The 26,500-nt window shown below is 32.6% G+C and overlaps 1 protein-coding gene and 2 pseudogenes across 4 annotated transcripts in view; 2 read left to right on the forward strand and 1 right to left on the reverse strand.

Moving 5' to 3' along the window:
- Positions 1-26,500, forward strand: part of IL1RAPL2 (interleukin 1 receptor accessory protein like 2) — a 1,139,149-nt gene that overhangs the window by 292,239 nt on the left and 820,410 nt on the right. The gene's annotated exons all lie outside the window — the stretch shown is intronic.
- Positions 8,293-8,411, reverse strand: LOC118608462 (annotated as a pseudogene).
- On the forward strand, positions 17,657-17,775 carry LOC118608082 (annotated as a pseudogene).

The raw sequence follows: 26,500 nt of genomic DNA on the forward strand, positions 1-26,500 counted from the left end.
TTTTTATTTATATCACTTACCACTATCTAACATTATCATTTTGAACTCTTTTAGAAGTTCATTGTCTTTTTCCCCCACTAGAATGTAAGCTCCAGGAGGACAAGGATTTTTCTTGTTTTTGGTTTATTCCTAACACCCAGAAGAGAGCCTCATAGGCATTACATATATATATTGAATGACTAAATCTAATCCAACATTTTTCAATTCACAGGTGAGAATACTGAAGCCCAGGGAGGGAATATCATTCACTCAATGTCATTTGTACATATGGAAATGGAATACTTTCTACTATATCACATATCTCTATATCTCTATCTACCTTTGGCCCCATAATTATAGTTTAAAAGATGATCCTGTCTTCTTCCTAGTAGACTAGTATAAGTATTAATTTGCAAAAATGTTTATAAAGCATGATACAGGCAAATCAGTATGCTAAGGGGACATATATATGGATATTATGTTAATTTGTGGCTTTATGATAGTGCCTATGTTTCATTTCATGAGTACTTTCATTTCAGAAGTAGGGAAAATACTTATTTCTCGTTCGTGTGTCTATTAGAAAATACGGTAAAGTGTGTTAGGACCAAGCATGCTGGGCTGACAACATTAACTTATCGCAAATAAGTCATGAGTCCATTGGCTCAGATTAAAGTTCCATCATTTACCATCAGGCAAAGTAATTTTACAATTAAAAAAATAAAACAAAGGTCACAGAACACATATGTGTGTGTGGTACAATTTTATTACTTCATTATGTAAGTACCATGTACCTGTGACTATGCTAGTGAAGATATAAAAGAAGTGATAAGCCTGAGGAATAGTAAGAGTAAGATAGTGTTTACCAGGGATGGTGATATTCAGGATAAGCTAAAAACACTATGAGGTAGAGTTAATTTGAACAAGCAACACATAGACTACATGATACAAGACTGGCCTTTCTTCCTGCTTTTCATGACAAGGTCACAATATACTAATATATCATTAAAATATATAATTAATGTGTTGTTGTTTGCATTCATGCTGAAAGCCACCAACCACAGGAAAGAGAGTTTTCTAAAGTTTTAAAATAATTCTTGGAAGATAATAAAGTGTGGTAGTCGCCTTTGATTTTCTAGGCAAAAGCACACTGTTCAAGTACCTTCATCTCCCTTCAAAAGTAGGAGCAGGGATGTTATCCTGATATTGTGGAATATTTTACAAAATTTCATCAAAGTTTCAGAATATTAGTTTCTTTGTGGCTTATCACTTCAGGCATCTGAACAAACTAGAGGGGCTATTTACTGTTCTGTTTACTCTGGGCAGCCTATATCTCTAGATTATCTGTTTCCTGTCAAGAGCCATTAGAGAGAGACTGATTAAATGCATTTGATTTGTGGAAAGAATTTTAAGTGACATGAAAGGAGTCTCACCAAAACTGTTTAGCCCTTTCAGATGTAATCCTACAAACCCCAACTCTGAGTAATGCACATTAAAGGTAATGGACACTCAGTCTGGTGAGGGCAGTTCAGCCAACTGAGCAGTCTGCAATGGTAGATAGAGAGAAAAGAGAGGTTATTCAGAACTTTGAAAATGCCATTCATGTCTGAGAGAATTAGGCCTTTTTGTCAGAAGTGGAGTAGAACCTTCCATTTACAACATGAAAAACACTAACCATGTATCTTCTATATAAATGTACTAAACAATTATATACTAGAATATTATGTTTGTTTTAATAAGAACTATACAGTCTTTAAAATTAGCTTTTGGCTAGTAGGAGTAGAAATTTGGTTTAGAGTGAAAAATTTTCTACATTTATTTCTGAGCATTTCCTTGAGCAGTGTGTGCAGGTAAATAAAAAATACTATTGAATTTATTTTAAATGTGATATATGGACCAAAGCAGCGTTTCTCAAAATAGGAACTACCTTCAACAGAGTCACCTGGGGAACTTGTTATAAATGTAGATCCTTAGGCCTCATGCCACTCCTACTGACTCAGACTTCCGAAGTTGGAGCCTACGGATCTTCATTAAAAAAAAAGAATTAAAAACTGACCAAATGTTTCTGATACTCAAAAGTTTGAAAGTGTCACTGAAAGTTGAAGTTGGAAAGTAATTATTTAAGAGTGAGTTTTGTGAAAGGAATCAGCAGAAGAATAATGTGCCTAGAGAGCACTGGTCAAATTTCTGATGGCTTTTTACCTCATTTGCATCTAATGTTGTTTATAAGAATGAAAACACTAAGTGTCCAATAAAAGTGGACTAGATACATTGGGACATATCTATGCAATACTGTACAACCATTTTAAATAATTTTATAGGCTTCTGGCCAAGATGGCAGAATAAGGAAACCCTATGCCTTCATCCTCTCATGACCACATCAGAATTACAACTAAAATATAGAACAATCATCATTAAGAATCACCTGAAATCTAGCAAAATAGAAGTCCTATAATAAAGGATATAATGAATAATATAATGAAGACATGTTGAGACTGGTAGGAGGGACAGAGATGCAGAATGGACTGGGCCCATACTCACTTGTGGCAGTTAAAAATCAAGAAAGGCATCTAAACTTCAGAAGTCCCCAGTGAGGAGAGGGCTCCCAGACTCACACCAGTCTCCCCAGCCCAGGATTCCAGTGCCAGGAAAAGAAGTCCCTATAACTCTGACTGTGCAAACCAGCAGAGATTGTGGCTGAGTGAGGCAGAAGGCTGCAGGAATACCAGGCATTTCTCTAAAATGGTCCAAGCACAGACATTCCCTGATGGACTCACTCATTCTGAGCTCCAGTGCTGAGCAGCAATTTGAAAGGCACCAAGGACATACAGGGAACAACTGAATTGTTTGGCTCTAGGGCAAGGTTCGGAGGTGCAGCTTTCTCCTAGACAAAAGTGCTGGTAGAATACACTGTTCCTTTGTAGATCTCTCCCACCTCCCAGCATGCAGTCAAATGTGGATGCTATATCTAAGTCACCATCAACCTGACTAACACTGTTCTTCACCCTGCCCTGGTGATTCTTGGAAGCCCCACCCTACCCAACTTTCAGATCCACACACAGAACAAAGCTCTGGGAAAAATAAAGAAACTAAACAAAATGAAGACAACCAATCTACCACATGCAAAATTTAAAACCCTGTTTATAAGGATGCTCAATGATTTCACTGAGAACTTCAAGAAAGGGATAAGAAACATAAACTGGAGATAGAAAACAACAAAAAAAACACCATTCAGAAATGAAGAATACAATAATCAAAATAAGAATACATTAGAAGGAATCAACAGTAGATTAGATGGAGCAGAAGATTGAATCAGAGATTTGGATGATAAGGTAGCAGAAAACTCCTAATAAGAACAGCAAAAAGAAAATAGTCCAATTGGTACTTACAAAGTAGTCATGAAGATGTGAAGTGCAGCATAGACAATATAGTCAACAGTATTGTAATAACCATAGATAGCACCAGGTGGGCACTAGACTAATCAGGGGGATCACTATGTAAATTATATAAACATCTAACCATTAGGTTGTACACTTGATGCTAATATAAAATAATATTGTCAATTCTAATTGAAAAATAAATTTAAATATGTATATATGTGTGTGTGTATGTATGTGTGTGTGTGTGTGTATAAATTAAAGAAGAAAACAAAAAATGATTTAACACTGTGAGAACAGTTTAAGGGGACACTGGGACACATCAACAACATCAAGTGTATCGACATTCACATTATCAGGGTACCAGATGGAGAAGAGAGAGAGAACAGAATTAAAAACCTACTTCAAGGAATAATGACAGAAAAGTTTCTTCACCTGGCAAAGGAAATATATGTACTAGCCCAGGAAGTGCAGAGATTCCTAAACAAGATAAACCCGAAGGGGCCTACACCAAGACTCATTATTATTAAAATGCTAAATGTTAAAGACAAAGAGAGAATCTTAAAAGCAGCAAGACAAAAACAGTTAGTTACCTACAACAGAGCATCCATAAGACTGTCTGCTGATTTTTCAACAAAAACTTTGAGGGCCGAAAGGGACAGGCAGGAAATATTCAAAGTAGTAAAAAACAAGGACCTAAAAGCAAGATTACTCTACCCAGCAAAGTTATCATTTAGAAACAAAGTACAGATAAAGAGCTTCTCAAATAAGAAAAAGCTGAAAAAAAGTTCATCACCACCAAACCAATTTTACAAGAAATATGAAAAGGACTCTTTAAAAAGAAGAAATACGATTTAAAATATGAATTATAAAATGACAATAGTTATATATCTACAGATAATTAATTTAAATGTAAATAGATTACATGCTTTAATCAAAAGGTAGAGTGACTACATGGATAAAAAAGAGAGACTCTTACATATGCTGCCTACAAGGGACTCGCTTCAGATCAAAAGACAGACAGACTAAAGTAAAGGGATGGAAAACCATATTTTATAAAAATGGAAATGAAAAAAAAGCTGGAGGATCAATAGTTGGACCAGGCAAAAAGATGTTAAAACAAAGGCTATAACAAGAGACAAAAAAAGTTTCAGTAATCCACTTCTGGGTATTTATTTGAAGAAACTCAAAACACTAATTCAAAGAAACATGGGCATCTATATGTTCATTGCAGCATTGTTTACAATGGCCAAGATATGGAGGCAACCTGGGTGTCCATCAGTGGATGAATGGATAAAGAGGTGGTACATATGTACAATGGAATATTACTCAACCATAAGGAAAAGAATGATATCTTGCCATCTGCGACAATGTGGATGGACCTGGAGGGTATTGTGGTGCATGTAGTACATCAGACAGAGAAGAAAAATGCCATATGATTTCACTTATATGTAGAATCTAAAGAATAAAATAAATGAACAAACACAACAGAAAGAAGCTCATAGATACAGAGAAGATTTCAATGGTTGCCAGATAGGAGGAGGGTGGGAGGTTTGGATAAAAAAGGCAAAGAGATTAAAAGATACAAATTGGTAGTTACAAAAGAGTCATGGGGATATAAAGTATAGCATTAACTTAGTCAATAATAGTGAAATAACTATGGTATCAAATGGGTACTAGATTTATGGGAGTGATCATTTTGTAATTTGTATAAATGTCTGATCACTATGTTGTACACCTGAAACTAATATAATATTGTATGTCAACTGTAATTGAAAAATAAAATGCTTTCATAGAAAGATGTATAAATGCATACAAAAATATTCATTCTATATTGTTGAATGAGAAAAGCAAGTTGCAAAACATTATGTACATTACAATTGCCTTAGAAAATATTAAAAGGAAAAAGGAAAGGAAAAATATTTAGACATGTATATAAAAAATTAATAGTATAAGATTATAAGTAATTTTATAGCCTTTTTGCTTATCTGTATTTTCTCAATTTTCAATAATATACATTTATTATAAAAGTCACACCAAATTTTTATAACAAAAAGAAAATATCCACTTCTTACAGCCTTATATAATTTTTAAGATCTTAATTGAAGGAAGCTCCTTGGATCTATACTATCTAGTACTTTAGAACCTCAGATATTACTTTTATTTAAATAAAAAGTGGTTATTTGTTATCAAGTAACATAATTTTAGAAAATATAAATCTATAGAAGAAGTATAATTGAATTTTGGTCATTGAATGCTATTTTTAATGGAATAGAGGACAATATTTTTGTTTGCCTAACCACTGAAAAGTATTACTCTAGATGATTGTATATGCATATTAAAACTTTTATTGCAGCTCAAATTATATTGAAATATCATTTTCAACAAGTTTTCTAAAAGAGAAAGAGATACATTGGAAACAAATGGAAATAAACATTAAGAAAGAGAGAGAGAGAGAGAGAAAGAGAGAGATGCGGTCTCTAGAGCTGAAGTGTCCAATAGGGTAGTTACTAGCCACATGGGGCTATTGAGCATTTTGATACATAGCTAGTCCAATTTTACATGTGCTGGAAGTGTAACATATACAACTTCTTTAAAGACCTAGTAGGGAAAAAGAATGTAAACTATCTGATTAATATTTATATTGCTTGCATGTTGAAATGATGATATTTTGCCTATATCAGGCTCTAGACTCCAGCCTAGATCTCACATCTTGCAAGAAAACTTTATGCATGACCCAGCTTGTCTGAAGGCCAGATGGTGCTACAGAGCCTGGGACCAGATTTGATTTACACTAGTGCTTCTCAAAGTGTGGTTCCTGGACCAGCAGCATCACCATGATCTGACAACTTGTTAGAGATATACATTATTGGACCCCATCCCAAACCTACAGAATCAAAAACTTGGAGACAAGACCCAGCAATATATGTTTTAACAAGCTTCCTCACCTCCATCCTGGGTAATTCTGATGCAAACTAAAGTTTGAGAAATGCTGATTTGAAGAATCCTGTGGTGAATCTTCTTGTAAATGCAAGAATATTTGGTTCTAGTCTATCAGTTTTTTAAAAATCTGGATTTCTATCTTTCGTTATTTGTTTAAATAATAGCCCAGTTACCAAAAGATAAGGATTAAAACGATTATTATTGATGATAATCCTTGTATGTTATAATCATTTGTCTTTTAGATTTAGAAAGTAAATACAACCCTCAACCCTAAAATATGTAAGTAATATCTATTCACAATTGCCTCAGGGGATTCAATGTCTATTAAATAAAAATAACACCCATACATTTATTATTTCTACTGAATGTAGATAAAAGGCAAGGCCTTTTGGGTGGGAAGAAGGATTAGTTTTATTCATTCTTTCATTCATTCAACAATATTTACTGAGCGTCAATAGGAAGAAAAACCTCTTGAGGTTAGTCTGGGACTCCCTTTCCCTGCCTCTGCACGGACAATACCACTAGGGAATTAATGGCACTAGTAAAAGGAATCCAGAGAATTAGTGACTACAGGCAAGAGCAGCTGAAGAAAAATGAAACAGCATTCCTCATAGCAAAGAAACAGTGAACTAAAATTTCTCATAACACTGGTGTGGAATTATTAAGACAGAAATAATTTCAGCATCTCCATTATGTAATAGTCATAATAGTAACAACTTTTTGGAAGCAGAGGCTTTTGAAACTGTTTTTTAAAAATTATGAATAACCATCATAAGTGTGTTTTTCTTTTGAACTGTAATGTGGCTTTTAAAAGCAAATGGAATAGTTTTAGCTGTCATTTGTTGCCATAAATGAACCTCACAGCATCTATTACATATCCTATAGTGGATGTTTAAACGCCTTCAGGTTGTAATACTGATATAACAATATTCACTCATGAGCATTTAGCATAAAGTAGTTCTCTTTCAGAACTCATCTAAAATGAGCTACATTAAATATATATATATATATATATATATATATATATATATATATATATATATATACTGTTTCTCAGTTGTGCTCGGTTCTAAGGTAAGGAGAAAAAAAAGACAGGGCTTATCTTCTAGTAACTCACATTTTCCTGCATCTAGTCAACACTGGTTGTACCTAAGAATCACCTACAGAGCCCCTGAAAAAATACCAATGTTCAGGCCCCTCCTAATTAAAAAAAAATATTAGGAGTGGGGACTAAGTACAATTAAGAGTTTGCTACTGGTAGAGCTGTTAAGACTGGCAACTAATATCAAAACTAAAGTAAAAAACTAAAAGTATAAATAAATTGTTATAAGAAGGCAACTAAAGTTTTCAGGGAGAAGGCATCAATCTTCAGAGGTTTCACCAAAAGGATAGAATAGACTGGGGTCAGTAAGACATCACACTAGTTGTCCTGTTTTCTCAGACCTCTCTTTTCCCTCCTTTCTATGACCAATGTTAGTTAGTACTTTTTCTGAGATTCAGTGTAGATTTCTTCTTCTGTTGAGTCTTTTCCTTCCCACCATCATATATATTTGATACTTTTGGAACATTTTGTTCTAAAGAACCTTTGATGAATCAGACAAAGATACATTTTGTTTGTTTGTATGGCAGTGAGAATTACATTCATTCCTAGTTGTTTGTTTCTTTTGTTTTGCTGAACTCTTATACAGCCTATTGATTTTTCTTCAGATTGCTTTGGAATTGACACATATCCTCTTAGTCACTAAGTTTGTTTTTCATGCACGGGCTTTAAATTAGTTCTCAAATGTACTACTTCTTTCTCTTTTTTGTCTAAATATCTCAGTATGGTAGCTAGACCACCTGGTTTCACCAACACTGAGCCCACTATAGTATAGCCAATGAGACCCTCACCTTTGGTTTTCAAGAGTGAAGTCTCATATTTCATACAATTCTTCCTCTCTGGAATACATGGCTAAAGATTTTCAAGGGGATGAGATGTCTAGAAATATTTTTTTAATGCCTACAGCACCTGGTCTTCCTAGGTGGTCTCCCATTCAAGTACTAACCAGGCCCAACTGTGCTTAGATTCTGAGATCAGACAAGATTGGGAACATTCAGGGTGGCATGGCCATAGACTAGAAAAATTTTTAAAGTTATTTTTAAAGATCGTTTTCAATTACAGTTGACTTTAAACATTATTCTATATTAGTTTCAAGTGTACAACATTGTAGTTAGACATTTATAGAACTTATGAAGTGATCCTCCCAGTAAGTCTTGCATCTACCTGACACCACATGGAGTTATTATATCATTGACTATATTCTCTATGTTGTGCTTTACATCACCATGACTGTTTTGTAACTGCCAATTTATACTTCTTAATCCTTTAACCTTTCAAACCCAGCCCCCCAGCCCCTCCCATCTGCCAATCATCAGTTTGTTCTTTGTATCTATGAGTCCGTTTCTGTTTTCGCTTTTGTTGATTTTGTTCTTTAGATTTCACGTGTAAGTTAGATCATATAGTATTTGTCTTTCTCTGTCTGACTTATTCCACTCACCATAACACCCTGCAGGTCCATCCACATTGTTTCTGATGACAAAATTTCATTCTGTTTCTCATGGCTGAGTAATATTCCATTGCATATATGTACCACCCCTTCTTTATCCATTCATCCACTGATGAACACCCAGGTTGCCTCCATATCATTGCCATTGTAAATAATGTTGCAATGAACATATAGATTCACTTGTCCCTTCGAAGTAGTATTTTGGGTTTGTTCAGATAAATAGTTGCAGCCTTTGTTTTAAAGTCTATTTTGTCTTGTATAAGTATTGCTATCGAAGAATTTTTTTTATTTCCATTTTGATTAAATACCTTTTTCCATCCCTTTACTTTTAGTCTATGTGTGTCTTTTGATCTGAAGTGAGTCTCTTATAGCCAAAATATGTAGGGGTCTCATTTTCTTATCCATTCAGACACCCTATCTTTTGATCGGAGCATTTTATTCCTTTTCATTTGAAGTACTTATTGATAGTTATGTAATTATTTCCATTTTATTTTTCATATTTTTGATACATACTTTTTTCTTTTTCTTAAAGAAGTTACTAGAATATTTCCTGTAATACTGATTTGGCATTGATGAACTCCTTTAGCTTTTTTTTAATCTGGAAAGCTCTTTATCTGTCCTACAATTCTAAACAATAGCTTTTCTAGGTAGAGCAATCTTGGATGTAGGTTCTTGCTTTTCATCACTTTGAATATTTTATGCCAATCCCATAAGGGGAATCTTAATGACTATATAAGGACTGAAATCATAAGCATGTTCTTTAGCACAGTGGAATTAAACTAGAAAATACTCAAATGTTTCAAAATTAATTAAAACATTTTCAAATAAAACAAAAATTTAAAAATAATAAACTTTAAATAAGGCTAAAACTTAAAAATAAGGCTAATGCAATACTTATGAGGAAATTTATAGCCTTAAATATAAATCGATTGGCAAAGAAGAAAGAATAAAACCAATGCACTAATTATCTACCTCAAGATGATCAAAGAAGAGTAAAGAAATTTATAAAAACTAAGAGTTGAAGTAATAAAATATAAAATAATCATAAAATAAAGACAACTAATAAAGCTAAAAGTTGATTATCTGAAAAGATTAATAAATTAATAAAACTTTACCAAAGCTAATCAAGAAAAGAAGGGAAACACAAATTACCCCCCCCAAAATTTGCTTTATGGATAATTAAGAATATTATTATAAATTAGAATTAAAATAATTATAACATAATTAATATTATTAAACTATTAGGCAGAACTTTATGCCCAAGATTTTTTTAATTAAAAGTTATTGTGGTGACATTGAGTAATAAGATCAAATAAGTTTCAAGTGTGCAATTCAATAATATGTCATATATGTATTGCATTGTGTGTTCAACTGCCAAAGTTAGAGACCCTTCCATCACCAAATAGTTGATTTCTTTTGCCTCTATCTACCTCCCCTCTTCCCCTTCACCTTGGTAACCTCTAATCTACAGTCTCTGTCCATGAGTCTCTGATTGTTTGTCATGTTTCTTTGTTACTTTCAGTTTCATATCCCACATATGATCATATGGTTTTCAACTTTTTCCATCTGACTTATTTCACTTAAGCATGACACTCTCAAGATGCATCTACATTGCTGCAGGATTTCGTCTTTTCTTGTGGCTGTGTAATATTCCAGTGTGTATATGTACCACCTCTTCTTTATCCATTCATCCCTTGATGGACACTTTGGTTGCTTCCATGTCCTGGCCACTGTGAATAATGCTGCTAGGAACATCGAGCTGCTTATATCTTTTTGGATTTTGTTTTTTGGGGTAAATAACTAGTTGAGGGATTGCTAGGTCATATGGTAACTCAACTCTTAGTTTATTTAGGAACCTCCGTACTGTTTTCCATATTGATTGTACCAATTTGCATTCCCACAGTGTATGAAGATTGATTTTTCCTCACAGCCTCTCCAACACTTATTATTACTTGTCCTGTGAATGATAGCCATTCTAACAGTTGTGAGATGGTATTTCATTGTAGTTTTGATTTGCATTTCCCTAATAGCTAGTGAGGTTGAGCATCTTTCCATATGTCTGTTGGCTATTTGTATGTCTACTTGAGGAAAGTATCTGTTCAGGTCTTCTGCCCATTTTGTAATTTGATTGCTGTTTTATTGTTGAGTTGATAAATTCTTTAGCCCCTTCACTGTTTGCAAATATATTTCCCATTTGACAGTTCCTTCTTTACCTCCTTGATGGTTTCTTTTGCTGTGCAGAAACTTTTTAGTTTGATATAGTCCCATTCATTTATTTTTACTTTTACTTCCCTTGCCTTTTAGGTTAAATTTATAAAATCCTCTCTAAATTCAAAGTCTATAAGTTCAGTACTATGTTTTTTTCTATGAAATTGATTGTTTCAGGTCTTATATTCAGGTTCTTGATCTATTTTGAGCTAATATTGATGAATGGTGACAGATAGTTGTATAGTTTTATTCTTTTGGATGTGGCTTTCCAGTTTTCTCTGCACCATTTACTGATGATACTTTCCTTTCTCTATTATATGTTTTGGCTCATTTTGTCAAAAATTATTTGCCCATATTAACAGAAGTCTACTTCTGGACTCTCAATTCTTTTCCACTGGTCTGTGTATCTGAGAATATGCTGAGTATGATTTCAATCTCCTTACATTTGATGAGGCTAAATTTTGTGTCCTAACATATGGTCTATCCTTGAGAATGTTCCATATGCACTAGAAAAGAATGTATAAGCCACTGTTTTGGGATGAATAGCTCTGTAAATGTCAATTATGCCCAATTGGTCCAATGTGTCATTTAAGGATGATATTTCTTTATTGATTTTCTGTTTGGATAATCTATCCATAGCTGAGAGTGGGATATTTAGGTCCCCTACTATAATTGCATTTTTTAAAATTTTTCCTTTTAGTTCTTATAGTAGTTGTTTTATATATTTTAGAGCTCTTTGATTGGAAGCATAGGTATTAAAAATGTTATGTCTTGATGTATGGTTCCCTTTATCATTATGAAGTGTTCATCATTGTCTCTCTTTACCTTTTTTATCTCAAAGTCTATTTCATCACATATAAATATGGCTATATCAGCTTTTCTCTGGATGCAATTTGCTTAGATTATCATTCTCCACCCTTTCACTTTGTCCATATTTGTCTTTGCAGCTGAGATGTGCCTCCTGAAAGCAGCATATGATTGGGTTTTGTTTTTTGGTCCAGATTGCTACTTTGTGACTTTTTATTGGGAGTTCAGTTCATTGACATTAAGGGTGATTATTGAAACATAAATTTTTCCATAGCCATTTTATCTTTTGGTTTCTGGTAGCTCTGCATCTTCATTGTTTCTTTGTCCTGTTTCTGTCTGTTATTTTAATTTATTAGTTTTGTGAATTTCCCCTCTGTTCTCTCACATTTTATATTATTTGTCTCAGTCTGTATTTTTGCTTTGTGGTTACCATTAAGTTTATGTAAAGGATACACACACACACACACACACACAAATACACACACACACATACATATATACAATAATTCATTTTCTTCTGGATGTGCCTTATATCCATTTCAATTTGTGGACTTAGATCTCTATTTCCTCCCTTTTTGTTGTCTCAAATCATTGCTATATATGCTGAACATTAATTTCTAAGTTGCAGTAGCTGTTATCTTCTCTTTTTAGAGTGTTTTTCTTTTGTCCTTTAATTGTTATGTGATATTTAAGCTTATAATATCCTGTTCTTAAAAAGGGGTTCACTTTCCTTCTTCTGTCTGCCTGTTAGTCATCTTACTTATAATTAAGTATTTTTTGTCCTTTCGTTTCAGGTATTTCCTGCAATGCAGACCTTGTGGTAGAAAATTCCTCAGCTTTTGTATGTCTGGAAAGGTCTTTATTTCTCCTTTATCTAAAGGAGAGTTTTTCTGGATATAGTATTCTTAGCTGGTAATTTCTTTTTTTCAATAGTTTGACTATTTCATTCCACCTCTTCCTGTTTGTAAGGTTTGCGCTGAAAAGTCCAATAATAGTGTAATTGGTTTTCTTTTATATATTACTGTCTTTTTTCTCTGGCTGCCTTCAGAATTCTTTCTTTGTTATTAGCTTTTGTCAATTTTAATATAACGTGTCTTGGAGAAGGCATTTTTTGGGTTGAGATAATTGGGTGTTCTGTTTGCTTCTTGGAATTAAAGATAGTTTTTTTTCCCTAGGTTTAGGAAATTCTCATTGACTATACATTTGAGTATGCTCTCTGTTCCCTTATCCATATCTTCTCCTGGTATCCTCATTATTCTTATGTTGTTTTTTCTGATGATATCAGATAGTCTGATGTCACCTAGTTCTTTATGTATGCCCACAATTTTGAAAATTTAGACATAACATGTAAATTGCTTGAAAAACACTACCTAATAAAAATGTCATAGAATAAATTTAAAAATTAAATGTCATATACTTATTTTAAAACAATAAGTTGTAATTTAAAACCTTACTAAAATAAACAGTCTCAGATGTTAAGTGTGTTAGTGGTGGATTTTTCTACACTTTTAAAGGAAACATCATATCATTTGTATGCAATTCAGAAAACTAAAAAAGAAGAAACATTTTACAAATTCTTTTATGTTGTTAGCATAATCTTGACATGAAAGCCTAAGAAGAATATTACTATAATATAATAAAATAATAAAAGCCATTTCTGTCATAAACATAAACAAAATTTCTAAACAAAATAGTAGCAAATTAATTTAGCAACATGTATATAAAAGATAATATAATCAATTTGGGTTTATTCCAGGGATGTATGTTTAGCTTAACATTAAAAAAAAAACAAGCAAAGCAATTCATTATAATAATATAATAAAGAGGAGGATAAAAACTAAATGATTTCAATAGATGCAAAAAAAATCAATACAGAGTCCTAATCATTCTTCACAAAGTAAATATTGAAGAGCTTCTCCTTAATCTAGTAAAGGATGACTGCAATAATTATAGTAAATATTTTTAATAGTGAAATATGAACTATTTTCCTTATGATGAGTAATGAGATAAAGATTTTTTTCTTTCCCTATTACACTGCTAAATTTCTTGTTAAATTTAATATTTAAATTTTGTTTAACATATGCTGCTGGTCTTTGTCAGGAAAATAAGACAAGGCAAAGAAAAAATATATAAAATCTGGAAAAAAATAAATAGCATTGTTATTTTTTTCAGGCAACATGATTGAATACACAATTTTTAGATCTATAGATAAAATATTAGAATCAAAAAAATCAATTTATCATGGTTGCTAATTACAAGGTGAAGTTACACAATGCAATTGTAATTCAGTATGTGAGCAATAAATAATTATAAAATGAAATTCTAAGAAACAACTTTTATAGTAGAATCAAAAACCATCACATACTTATAAAAGAAAGACTAAAAAAAATAAGACCTCTACATAGAAAACTACAAAGCGTCATTGAGAATAATTATAGATTCTGAATAAATGGAGTGCCCTTACCATGTTTATGAGTTGGAAGTCTCAATATTGAAAATATGTATATTTCTCAAAAATTGATTTATAGACAAAAAAGTCACAATAAAAATTCCAGATGTGTATTGTAGCAATAGCTAATTTACTAGATTGATACATAAATACAAAAAGCCAAGAATGAATAAGAGAAATGTAAAGAAGGAGAAGTTGGGAAACATTATACTACAAAATAGGAAAATATATTGTAAAGTTATGATTAAAACAGTAAGGTATTAATGCAAGGATGGACAAAGAGAATAGAGAGTCCAGAAACAAATGTAGTAGGGGAAGGGATGATCTTTTGAATAATTGGATATCTATTTTGAAAACAAATGTATCTTTAGCCTTACCTCACATCATATACAAAAATAATTTCAGATAAATTTTCAATTTAAATTTGAATGCCAAAACAATAAAGTTCTGAAAAATAATAAATTCTAGGTGAATATATTTATAACCTTGTGTTTTGCAAATATTGCTTAAACAAGGCACAAAAAGCACTAATCGTAAAAGAAAATATTGCAAATTGTACTTCATTAATTTTGAAAAATTATATTTATCAAAAGACACTGTTGTGTGAGTAAAAAGAAAGCCACTGAGTGAGAGAAGACATTTGCAATACACATATATGACAAGACTTTCAGCATCGTACATAAAGAATATATAAGAAACCCTATTATATTAATAAGAAAAAAAGAATGCTCAGTTTTAAAAGAATTTAGTAAAAACTTTAAGCAACCATTTTACAAAAGATGACTTCAAATAGCCAAAAAGCATATGAAAATATTTTCAATAATATTAGTCATTGGGAAAATGAAAATTAATACCATAGTTAATCACTAGACATACACTAGAAGAGATAAAATTTAAAAGATTGATAGCACCAAGTATTAGCAAAAATGTTGCACAGCTTGAACTCTCACATATTGTGTTTGGAAGTGTAAATCAGCATAGCTACTTTAGAGAAATTTGAAGAAGGAAAAGTGGGGAAATAAAAGCTGGAAAATTTTTGAATGCTAGTCATATGCATATTCCATGATCCAGTGGTATTTCTCCTATCCAAGTGAAGTGAGCCCATATCTGTATCAAAAGCCAAGGACACACATGCTGATATTATTTTCATTCACAACAACCAAAATTTTATTCAACAAAAAATTAGTAAATTGCAATATATTAAGCAGTGGAATACTACATAACAATGAAAAACAATAAACTATTTGTAGCCAACAACACAGCTAAATCTCATAAGCATAAAATATAGAACAAAAGAAGCAAGACATCGTGTATAATCATATTTATATGAAGTTTAAAAGAGATAAAATTAACCTTGGTAATAGAGGTCATGATATCTTGTAGGGGTACTGAGCAGAATGATGTATGAGGCACAGTGGAACTTTTTGGAATGTTAGTAATACACTCTATTTTCTTTTGGGTGGTAGTTACATTTATTAATATCTGTATCTGTCTATCTAGCTATCTGTCTACTTAAGGTTTGTACACTTTTATGAATATATGTTGTACTTTGACAAAATGTTTACCAGGAAAATAGACCAAGACTGAAACAATGGAGGAAAGGGAGAGGTAAGCACTGACAAAGTAATGCAGAAACAGAAAACAAATGCAAAATTTTATCTGGATATGCATATTCACATTACTAAAATAAATTCTTTTTAATGAACGAGGAAATCCTGCAGATCATTATTGATATAAAGAGAATGAAAAACTGCCTTTGTGTTAACTGGGAATTTGGTGACTTTATCTATGAACAGAATCTTGCTTCACAGTATAGTCATACAATTGAAAACACTTTATCTCCATAGTGTGGGAAACCAATGTCCTTTTGTGTTATTTATGTGTTTATCATCTTTGTGTGCTTATCATATTTGCTTCTTTTTAAAGAAATTCTCTAGTTTAAGATGGTAATTTGAATAATTTTTTTACCATCTCAGCCTCATCACCCTATTTTTCCATTCTAATCTTTCTCTTTCCCCAGTATCTTTCAACTTTGTATTGGTAAACTACATTCTGCCATCTGACATCCTGAACCCTAAGAGTGATGTAAATCCTCTCTAAATCACATGTAAAGTTTTCTTTACTCTTTGTTGAATGTTCTGGGATTATTAGCAAGACAGCAAAAGTCTTTGGTGCATTTAAAGTAAGTCATAGAAAAAAAGGTGTCAACTCTGTTATTTAATCCAGGATGTTGAAATGGTTTAGACCCTTTGGGGGTATAAAATGGTCTTTGTTAACATTATAACATAGGAGAGAACCAAGATACCTTATAAAGCAAAAGACAAAACTGTCCATGGTAAAAAAAAATAAGTAGTTGTTTCCTAGATTGTGGAAAGGAGAAAGGGAAGAAGAGGACTATGAAAAGGTCAAAGTCTCTCACATTCTTCAGATGTCCAGGAAAACTATTAATTTCTCATTAGATTTCTGATGTTATATTTAAAAGGAACAAACCAACTCATTTCAAAAGAAGACCCCTTAGGTAGGATGTGGTCCTGGGTGAAAATGAAACTAAGAACTCCATTTTATAATTGCCCTATCAAATATTAGTAGAAACACATAATATTTTGCCTCAGGCTGTGCTTTCTAGGGATATCAGACTAAGATAGAGACCATTCATATAAACTTAAAAATCAAAATATTTATACTTATCAGTAATAAAATTATTTTAAAAACATGCATGGTTCAGCTACACAGCAATATCAGAATAGTGGGTACCTCTGGGGTAAAGGGATTAGGGAATACTTTAACTTTATTGGTGATATCCTACTTATATAAAAATAAAGAGAAAAATCTGAAGAATATATGGTAAAAATTTGTTTATGTTTATAAATTCTGAGTGAAAGACACATTATATATGTGTGTATATATGTGTGTGTGTATATATACATATATATGTATATATATGTGTGTGTGTGTGTATATATATATATATATATATATATATTCGATCTATCCTATTAATAAATGGACAGAGGAACTGAACAGACACTTTTCCCAAAAAAGACATACAAATGGCCAACAGACATATGAAAAGTTGCCCAAATTCACTAGCAATAGAGGAAATGCAAATCAAAGCCATAATGAAATAATACCTCACACCTGTTAGAATGGCTATTATCGATAAGACAAAAAATAACAAGTGTTGGAAAGGATATGGAGAGAAAGAAACCCTCATGCACTGCTGGAGGGAATGTGAATTGGTACAGCCACCATGAAAAACAGTATGGAGCTTCCTCATGAAATTAAAAATAGAGCCACCATATGACCCAGCAATCTTTCTTCTGGGTATCTAACTAAAAAATTTAAGAACAGTCTGTGGCCATGCTACCCTGAACAATCCCAATCCTGTCTGATCTTGGAAGCTAAGCAGGGTTGGGCCTGGTTAGTACTTGGATGGGAGACCACCTAGGAAGACCAGGTGCTGTAAGCATAAAAAAATAAGAGATTGTAAGTTGACAAGGTCCTTGCAATCTTTGAGGTCAACCAAGGGTTGCCTTGCTTAAAAAAAAAACATAAAAAATAAAAATAAATAAACAAATAAATGGTTTAAGAACATTTATTTGTAAAGATATGTGAACCCTATGTTCATTGCCACATTATTTACAGTAGCCAAGACATGGAAACAACCTGTATCCTTTAATGGATGATTGGATGAAGAAGTGGTATGTGTATACAATGGAATACTACTCAGCCATAAGAAAAGATGAAATACTGCCATTGTGACAACATGGATGTCTTGAGAGTGCCATGCTAAGTAAAATAAGTCAGGTGGAAAAAGACAAGACCATACGATCACTTACATGTGGTATATAAAACTGAGAACAACAAACGAATAAAAGCAACTCATAGACACAGGCAACAGAAAGGTGGTTTACCAAAGGGAAAAGGGGATGAGGGAAAATGAAATGGATTAAGGAGATCAAATATATAGTGATGGAGGGAAACTAGGCTATGGATGATGAGCATGCAATGCAAAATATAAATGATGTAGTATAGAACTGTACCCTTGAAACTTATATAATGTTATTAATCAATGTCACCCAAATAAATTTAATAAAAAGAAAATGATAGAGATAATTAAAGCCTATATTCTTTAAGAGCCATTCCAAATCTAACTTTATTTTACCTGATAAAGGAAGAATTCTTTAAATTGTTATGCAATGCACAATGCCATAAAAATCATCCTTTGACATGCATAACTCAGTAGTTTTTAGTATATTCACAATGTTGTGTAACCATAAGCATTTTCTAATTCCAAAATATTTTCATTACCTCAAAAGCAAACCTATTACCAGTCATTCCCCATATTCGGCCCCACCCCTCCTGCTCCTGGTCCCTTGAAACCATTAATCTACACTTTCTCTGTGAATTTGCCTATTCTGGAAATTTCAAATAAATGGAATCATACAATACCTGGGCTTTTGTGTCTGGCTTCTTTCACTTAGCATAATATTTTCAAGATTCATATACATTGTAGTATTTATCTGTACATCATTTATTTAAGGCTGAATAATGTTCTTTTGTATGGATATTATCACATTTTGTATATCCATTTATGAATCTATGGACATTTAGATTGTTTTCACTTTTTCGCTATCATAAATAGTACTGCTATGAACATTCTTATATAAATTTTTATATAGGCTTATGTTTTATTTTTCTTGTGTATATGCCTAGAAGTAGAATTGCTGAGACATATGGTAACTATTTTACTCATACAAGGAAATGTCAACCTGTTTTCTGAAGTTGCTGCCATATTTTACATTCCCATCAATGATGTATGAGTGTCCTAATTTCTCCAATCCTCACTAACACAGTAAGTCTTCTTGACTATAGTAAACCTAATGGATTTGAAGTGGTATCTCATCATGGTTTTGATTTGTATTTCTGTGATAGCTAATGATGAACATCTTTTTATGTGCTATTGAAGAAAGGTATATTCAGATCTTCGATCCATTTTAAAATTGGTTTATTTGCCTTTGTATTGCTTAGTTGTAAGCGTTATTTATATATCTTTGATACATGTCTCATCAGATAAATTATTTTTAAACATTTTTTCCTCATTCTGTGGGTTGTATTTTTCACTTTTTTCATAATGTCCTTTGAAGCACAATTTTAATTTCGATGATGTTCAATTTATTTTTTTCTTTGGTTGCTTATACTTTTTGGTGTCATATTTAGGAAACCATTGTCTAATCCAAGATCATGTAGATTACTCCCTATGTTTTCCTTTATAGTTTTTGTTTGTTTGTTTTTGTTTTTGTTTTAGTTTTAGCTCTTATATTGAGGTCTTTGTCCATTTTAAGTTAACATTTTTGTGTATAGCGTGAAGTGGTGGTCCTAAATTCATTCTTTTACTTATGGGTATTGAGATGTCCCAGCCCCATTTGTTGAAAAGGCTGTTCTTTCCCCATTAAATGATTTTGACATTCTTCTCTAAAATCGGTTGATCCTGCCAGCAACAACCAGTAGTGGTATCTTTTTTTTTTTTTTTTTTGACCGTGGTATTTACTATATTACTACTAAGTCCATAGTCTTCTCTATCACCTGTGTTGTTATTTAAAATTACCACTTTTGAGGACAGAGATAATGAGCTATGAATATTTATATTTCCCAAAGCACATTGCCCAATATTTTGTATGCAAAATAGGTTTTAGGTTTGTTGAATGAACATTGAATTGATGAAGAGGTTTTAATACCTTCCTACTCTATTGTCCTCAGTTTACAATTTAAAATGTGACTCATTTTTTCCACCTTCATTTCCCAACAAAAATGCATAATTTTGAAGATATTTAAGGAAATATAAAAATAAATGAGAGTTACCTTACATATGAATCCCTTCACTTCTAATCTCCAAATTTTTTTCCTCTCCATAAAGTCATGAATGCTTCCTCTGTAACTTGAGTGCCCTCCCATGGAAACATCTTTATTTCCCTTTTCTATTTTGTAAAATACAATATAATTTAATTAGCTAGTATATGACTGGCACATTATTTTTTGTTACATTCTTTAGAAATATGTCAAATGGCATTGTCACCACTCAAGGGAGTGTTTGGTTACTTGCAAGCACCAGAGCCAGTTCTCTAGTATTTGATGAAAACAGATGGTAGCATTCCAAACACAAGGTGTATCTCCATTCTACAGTGTGGAAGGAGCAAAGGCAAACTAAATATTCAGGTTAACATTTGGATATATTTATTATAGATATTAGCCCAGCTTGAGGATTTGCCAACAATTGTCTTGTAAATTCTTTATTCTCTTTCTTAGGCTACATAAAGAGTGTGTTGCAACAGAGTGCTTAGCAACTCAAAGTTCATCTAGCCCAGAAGACTTGAAGAAACATTTTAGATTTAGTCATGCTGAATGAGCCATGTTGTTTCTCTATCAGGTCGAGGCTGTGCCACACTTAGAAAAATTAGTTATTCCAACAAAATGGTGTTTTCTCTCCTTTTCTGTGCCAGAATGAGGGTCCGAGGTCGGGGGGGGGGATGCAAAGTTGGTATTGATTTAAGAAATTTCAAGGCTTCCAAACAACCAGAACTCAAGTAGCCATTGAAACAACCAAAAATGTACTTGGACTGTATGGAAATTGGGGACCATTTGAGGAAAAGTTACTCTGTAGAATTAGAAAGGCTTGTATTGAGTTGGTATTTTAGGGAACAACAGGAAAAAAATGGGCTTCTTTGTGTGGGTTCCTGAGGTGGGTGGTAGTACTGGTGATAAAGGAAATGGGTTTGATTTACTGTACCAAGGTAGGATTGGTGGTGAAAATACAAATCAAACATATTTCCAGTAAAGGATTTTTGAAAAAAAATGTTTTAAGTTTATTCACATTTAATTTGCTTAAGAAAACGATAATCTCTCTTATTGGGCTGTCAGGAAAGAAAAAAAGATAATTTACTCTCCTTACTATTTTATTAGACAAAAAGGTGTGCCATGCTTCCAAGTTGGTTTATATATAAAATCAAGGTTAAAAAAAATAAAGTGTCTTGTTCCCATGACCCCTTAGGCATGTTAAGAGATTTTAAGACTGTTACACATTGATTTAGCAAATATGACATGGACATAATTTATGGAATTCATCATGTCTTTTGTAGTTATGACAAAATAAGCCCCATCAAAAATACCTTATTTAGTCTTTCATTTGTTCATGAGCTGACTTCTTTTGACTCAAGAGACTCAGCCTTATATTAAGTGCCATGTTCCTGAGGGCTCCATGCAGCCACACTGCAGGAGTCCACTTTCTATGTCACCTGCTTACATCTATATTCCATACCATCAGTGTTCACTGGCCCATTTTGGCCCTCTCTAGCAACACTAGCCCCAAGAACTTGGCTTGCCAATATTAGCATGCATTCTCAGTTTCAGAATTCTAGCTTTGTACCTGGTGTTACTTGTGCAGCCTAGGCTTTCTTATCACAGTGTTTATTTCTGCTACTGCTTCATTATTTTTTATTTATCTGACTCAACTCCAGATAGATTTTTTTGCTCAATCTCTGGCAGGTTGTTAACCAGAATGTGTGTTTAGGGTAGCAATTCATTCTTCCATATTGACATCCACACCTGACATCATCATTAATGCCCAGCAAAAATTTCTCAGATTCCAGATCTGTTTCCTGTTTCTGCATCCAGCTCTTTGCTACAAAGTATATTTCATGTAAATGCCACTTTTTTCAAATGTTTTACATGCTCTACAGTGGAACCATACGCCTTATAGAAATGATGCCTTTTCAAGTCTGTATCCAAACACAGCTTGCCAATGACCTCTCAGAAATTCTAAGTCAGTTTATAAGCTTTTGCACCTCTGAAATTATTTCTTTAGGGCTTGTAACCTTCCCATGTTATTGCCTACATTCTGTACTCCTGTGTTGTTTTTTGATATAAAGTACAATCACTTAACCACCCTTTTATTGCCCTTTCAATTAAGCACATTCAGCTGAGCTTCTGCCTCAGGTGAATGCTTCCTCTCTCTGAGTTTGGGGCTATCTCTGTCACAGAAATCCTTCCACTTTGGACATTCTTCAATCCTAAGACTATTCGCTAATCTCTTAAACATCAGTAAAGTTCAGTTTTCAGAAAACCTACATTGAGCAAGAAATAGCGTTGCTAATTTTAGGCAATTAATTTAAGAATTATGGTAAGTACTATGAGTTGTTTGCTTGAGCAGCACCCCCAGGAGAGCCATACTGATAAGCAAGTATATTGTGACCTAGTCTGAAAATGTGACTTGAAAGCTGTTGGTTTTCCTTGTTTACACAGTTGTCACCATTGTTGCACAATTATTAATGTTTATTGAGCATTCACTATGTGCTAGGAAGTCTGCAAAGGTCTTTATGTGAAGAATCTCAGTTAATATTCACAGTAGCCCTTCACAGTAGGTTCTATTAGTATCTCTTTTTATGGATGAGGAAACAGAGTTTCATGAGGAAATGACTTGTTTAAGGGAAATGATTTGTTTAAGAACATACAACCAGTAAGTGGTAGATCAAGTATTTAAATTTAAATAGTATAACTTCGAAGTCCGTATTTCTCTTAACTTTCACAGTGTACAGCCTTCTTATAATGAGATCAATGCCCATTGTACACTTATAATAAGTGAGGCATGCAATATAGCTAGCCACCATGTATTCATTATTGTATGGATAATTTCATTGGCCCTTTGATATATGAGGCATCATTATTTTTCTTTTACAGATGAATAAACCAAAGCTTAAAGAAAATAAGTAGTGTCTCCAAAATGATACAGCTAGTAAGTAGTAGAGACAGGATTTGAACTCATATCTCAAAGCACTATGCTATATTGTATCAATAAAGTTTTAAAAACCAACAAACAGGAAAGCTGATCTATAGGTTTCTACAACAAGAAGCGAAAATCATACTTTATATTCTGCTGCTTGCAGGACCTATTAAAATAAAGATATTGGGTTATATAATCAATATTAATAATTTATGTATTCTGATATTATTGTTATTACTGATATTAAAAGTTTTGCCAAAGAACAAGGAATTGATTCCTTTCTTTATTAAGAGATGTGGCTTACCAAAGAATCTCAGAACCATCTTGTCAGAAGTAGCACTAAGGAGAGGTGGAATAGAATGTGGCATGTACCCTTAGGAAAAGTGAATATATATAAATGTGTATTACAGTGGACACAACAACATAGCAAAAGAAAGTGTTACTCAAGGGATTTAATTCTTATAATACACCCTGAACACCCCCCCCAAAAGACTTTGCCAGTGCACTGCTAGGATCTATATGTAACTATTTGGTAGGAAAGATTGAAACATTGAAGAAACAGGACATTTGACTAAAGAAGTTAGGGAAGATGATTTAGGAATATGAGCTATTCACCAAGGAAGGCAGGCCAGGGCAGATTTCTGCAGTGGGAGGCATGAAAGCCCTAGGTAGTAAGGGAATATGTGGCATTAATTATAAGAAGCCCACTAAAATGATAAGAAAATACTCAGAGAAAGATTTTTATCTACTTTAGAACTTTGATCATGGTTAACCTTAATTTTAGGTATTGTATATTCCTGTTTTTGAGAATCTTAAAATTATCTGAAATAAATTAAAATATTTTAGTTTTAATTCTAGAATTCATGTTGGGAAATTTCAGCTTCCCAACATACTGATGTTAGCAGAGATTTAGAATTTTCTGACAGGCTTTTCTTGGAATCTCTTTCCCTGGCTTAGCCCTAGAAATGTTAACTTTGAAAAGTGGCATCAGTCTGGCAGCCCCTTATACAGCTAGCTACTCTTGAATTTCCACTGAAGTACATATGAAGACATAGATAATAATGAATACTCACAAAAAGGCCAACAATTTAGACTGACAGTCAAATTATTGCCAGAACTAGGAAGAAATCTTTATTACTAAAAAATTGGAAAGAAATGGATTGAAAAGTGCAGTCAGTAGATCACTTATATTGCATTGCTAAAGATTTAGTAAGCCAATTGAGACTACATAGAAAAAACTGTGCTTTGCTCCTGTGCAGTCTAAACACTGTTTCTAAAACACAAATTTTATACTCAGCAAAATGGGTTAGTTGTCTTATTGCATGAAAGGCACTATTTCAGAGGGCTAGAAGGCTGGCTAGAAAATATTGCCGTTCTTTCTATATATACACTTTAGAATGTAACCTACCAGGAAATAATTAGAGAAGAAGGCAAATGATGGTGGTGGTTTTGGGAGTTTGAATATGAAGCAGTGGTGAATTACATACTTAAGGATCAGTCCCTATAGACAATTTGCTGTAAGTAGGATAGAGGAAAAAAGAGAATCTTAGTAAGAGTATATTCCAGGAATTATAGTTTTTTTCATGTATTCCATCGGTTTAGATAATCAACAAGTCAGTCATTCGGGTTAGGAGAGGACCCAATCTTAGTTCAAAGGAAATACATTAGATGAAATCAAGTTAGACACATAGAACAGATAGTTGAGGATAGGAGATATATACATCAATCTATCATCCAGATGTATATCTGAGAAAAGGATTTATTTAACGACCAATTTGAATATAGCCCAAAGAAAATTATTGTCTCCTAATGAATATCAAATATAGATTGTAACTCCTTTGAGAACAAGCAATAAAATAAAAAAATATATGGAATATATGAAAAAAAGTATAAATAGGTTAAAGAAAAAAATATTCTGCAGACTCGAATAAAGCACATTTCTGAAAATGAGTTTTTTAAAGAGTCAGAAAATGTAAAATACTTTGTTATTTTAACTAAAATGCATGGTGGCATAGCTACTACAAAGCAAAGTGTAAAATGGCAGGTGTTCAGACCTTTTTGTAATCTCATGGACCATTCTGAAAAATTGAATGACTATTCTAGAACTTCTCTCCATGTAAAACAAATGTATAAGTATATTCACATTTTTTTTGCATTCAGTTTCTGGAGTTCTACATATCTTTTGAAGTCTGTTTATGAACCTCAATTTAAGAACCCCTGCCATAATCAAAGACCAAATTAAGATAATAATGGAATGTATCTATTTAAAGTTAGAGATAAGACTAAGAAAGATTATAAGTAATTAAAACTCAGCCACATATTTATATGGACAATGAAAGCTGTAGAGAGCTGAATTAACAACATCGACAAATCAGTGAGAATGTCACACATACTGGAAAAAAACGTTCTTAGAAAACAGTGAAAAAGACAAAGATGAGACCCAAGATGAAAAAGATGTTAAACTTGAAAAATGGCTATATAGTCTAATAATTTTAAGTATTCCTAAGAAAAAAAAAAACAACTAAAACAATAATAAGACATATGTAATGAAAAATAAAACTTTTGATTTGAAAAAAGAGTTGGGTAGATGCATCATAGTCTAGGCAAAATTGGTGAAAAGAGAGAAGATGGCCACACTTTCTAAAGTTTTTTTTTTCTTTAGATCATAGATTGTTTGTCATACAAATTTAGATAGATAAGAGAGACTATAAATAATAAGAAATAAGAGCAAAAGATATATAGTGTAGTGCTTTTGACCTTGTACTATAGAGCCAAGCTGTTATACAACTTAATAATTGTGTGGATTTGGGCGAGATAAGTAATTCTTCTGAGTCTGTTTTCACATCTCTGGAATAGGACTCTTCCTACTTACCTCATAAGGCTATTGTACAAATTAAATATGATAATTTATGTAAAATGCTTTTTACATAAAAAAACTCTGGTACTCAAAAGGCGCTGCCAGTCTGTGAATAATATTACTGCCATTGTCATCATCATCTGTAGGATTCTAGATAACTGTTAATTTTTTAATTAATTTCTATATTTTCCAATTTTTTTACAATGAGTGTGCATTACTTTTGAAATCAGTAATTTAAAAAATAACTTTATACAAATTGATATATAGAGTGTAGGTCTAACATAAAGGCATGGCAGGAACAAAGAAAGTATAGTAATATAAATTTTTAGTAATATAAATAGAAATTACTATAGTAGTATAGTAATATAAAATTTTTAAACAAATTTCCCCAATTTTCGGTAACAAGCCTGTGTTAATCTTATATTAAAATATTAATTTTATTTAAAAAATATATGAGCTACATCTGCTCAATATAGAGATAGGACCTTGTAGAAGAGTATAAGATGATGTGTGTGTTCGGTGTCCCAACTACTAAGATATTACAGCATTATTATATGTACA

The sequence above is a fragment of the Rousettus aegyptiacus genome, unplaced genomic scaffold (assembly GCF_014176215.1).
Source record: "Rousettus aegyptiacus isolate mRouAeg1 unplaced genomic scaffold, mRouAeg1.p scaffold_m13_p_9, whole genome shotgun sequence".
Lineage (NCBI taxonomy): Eukaryota > Metazoa > Chordata > Mammalia > Chiroptera > Pteropodidae > Rousettus > Rousettus aegyptiacus.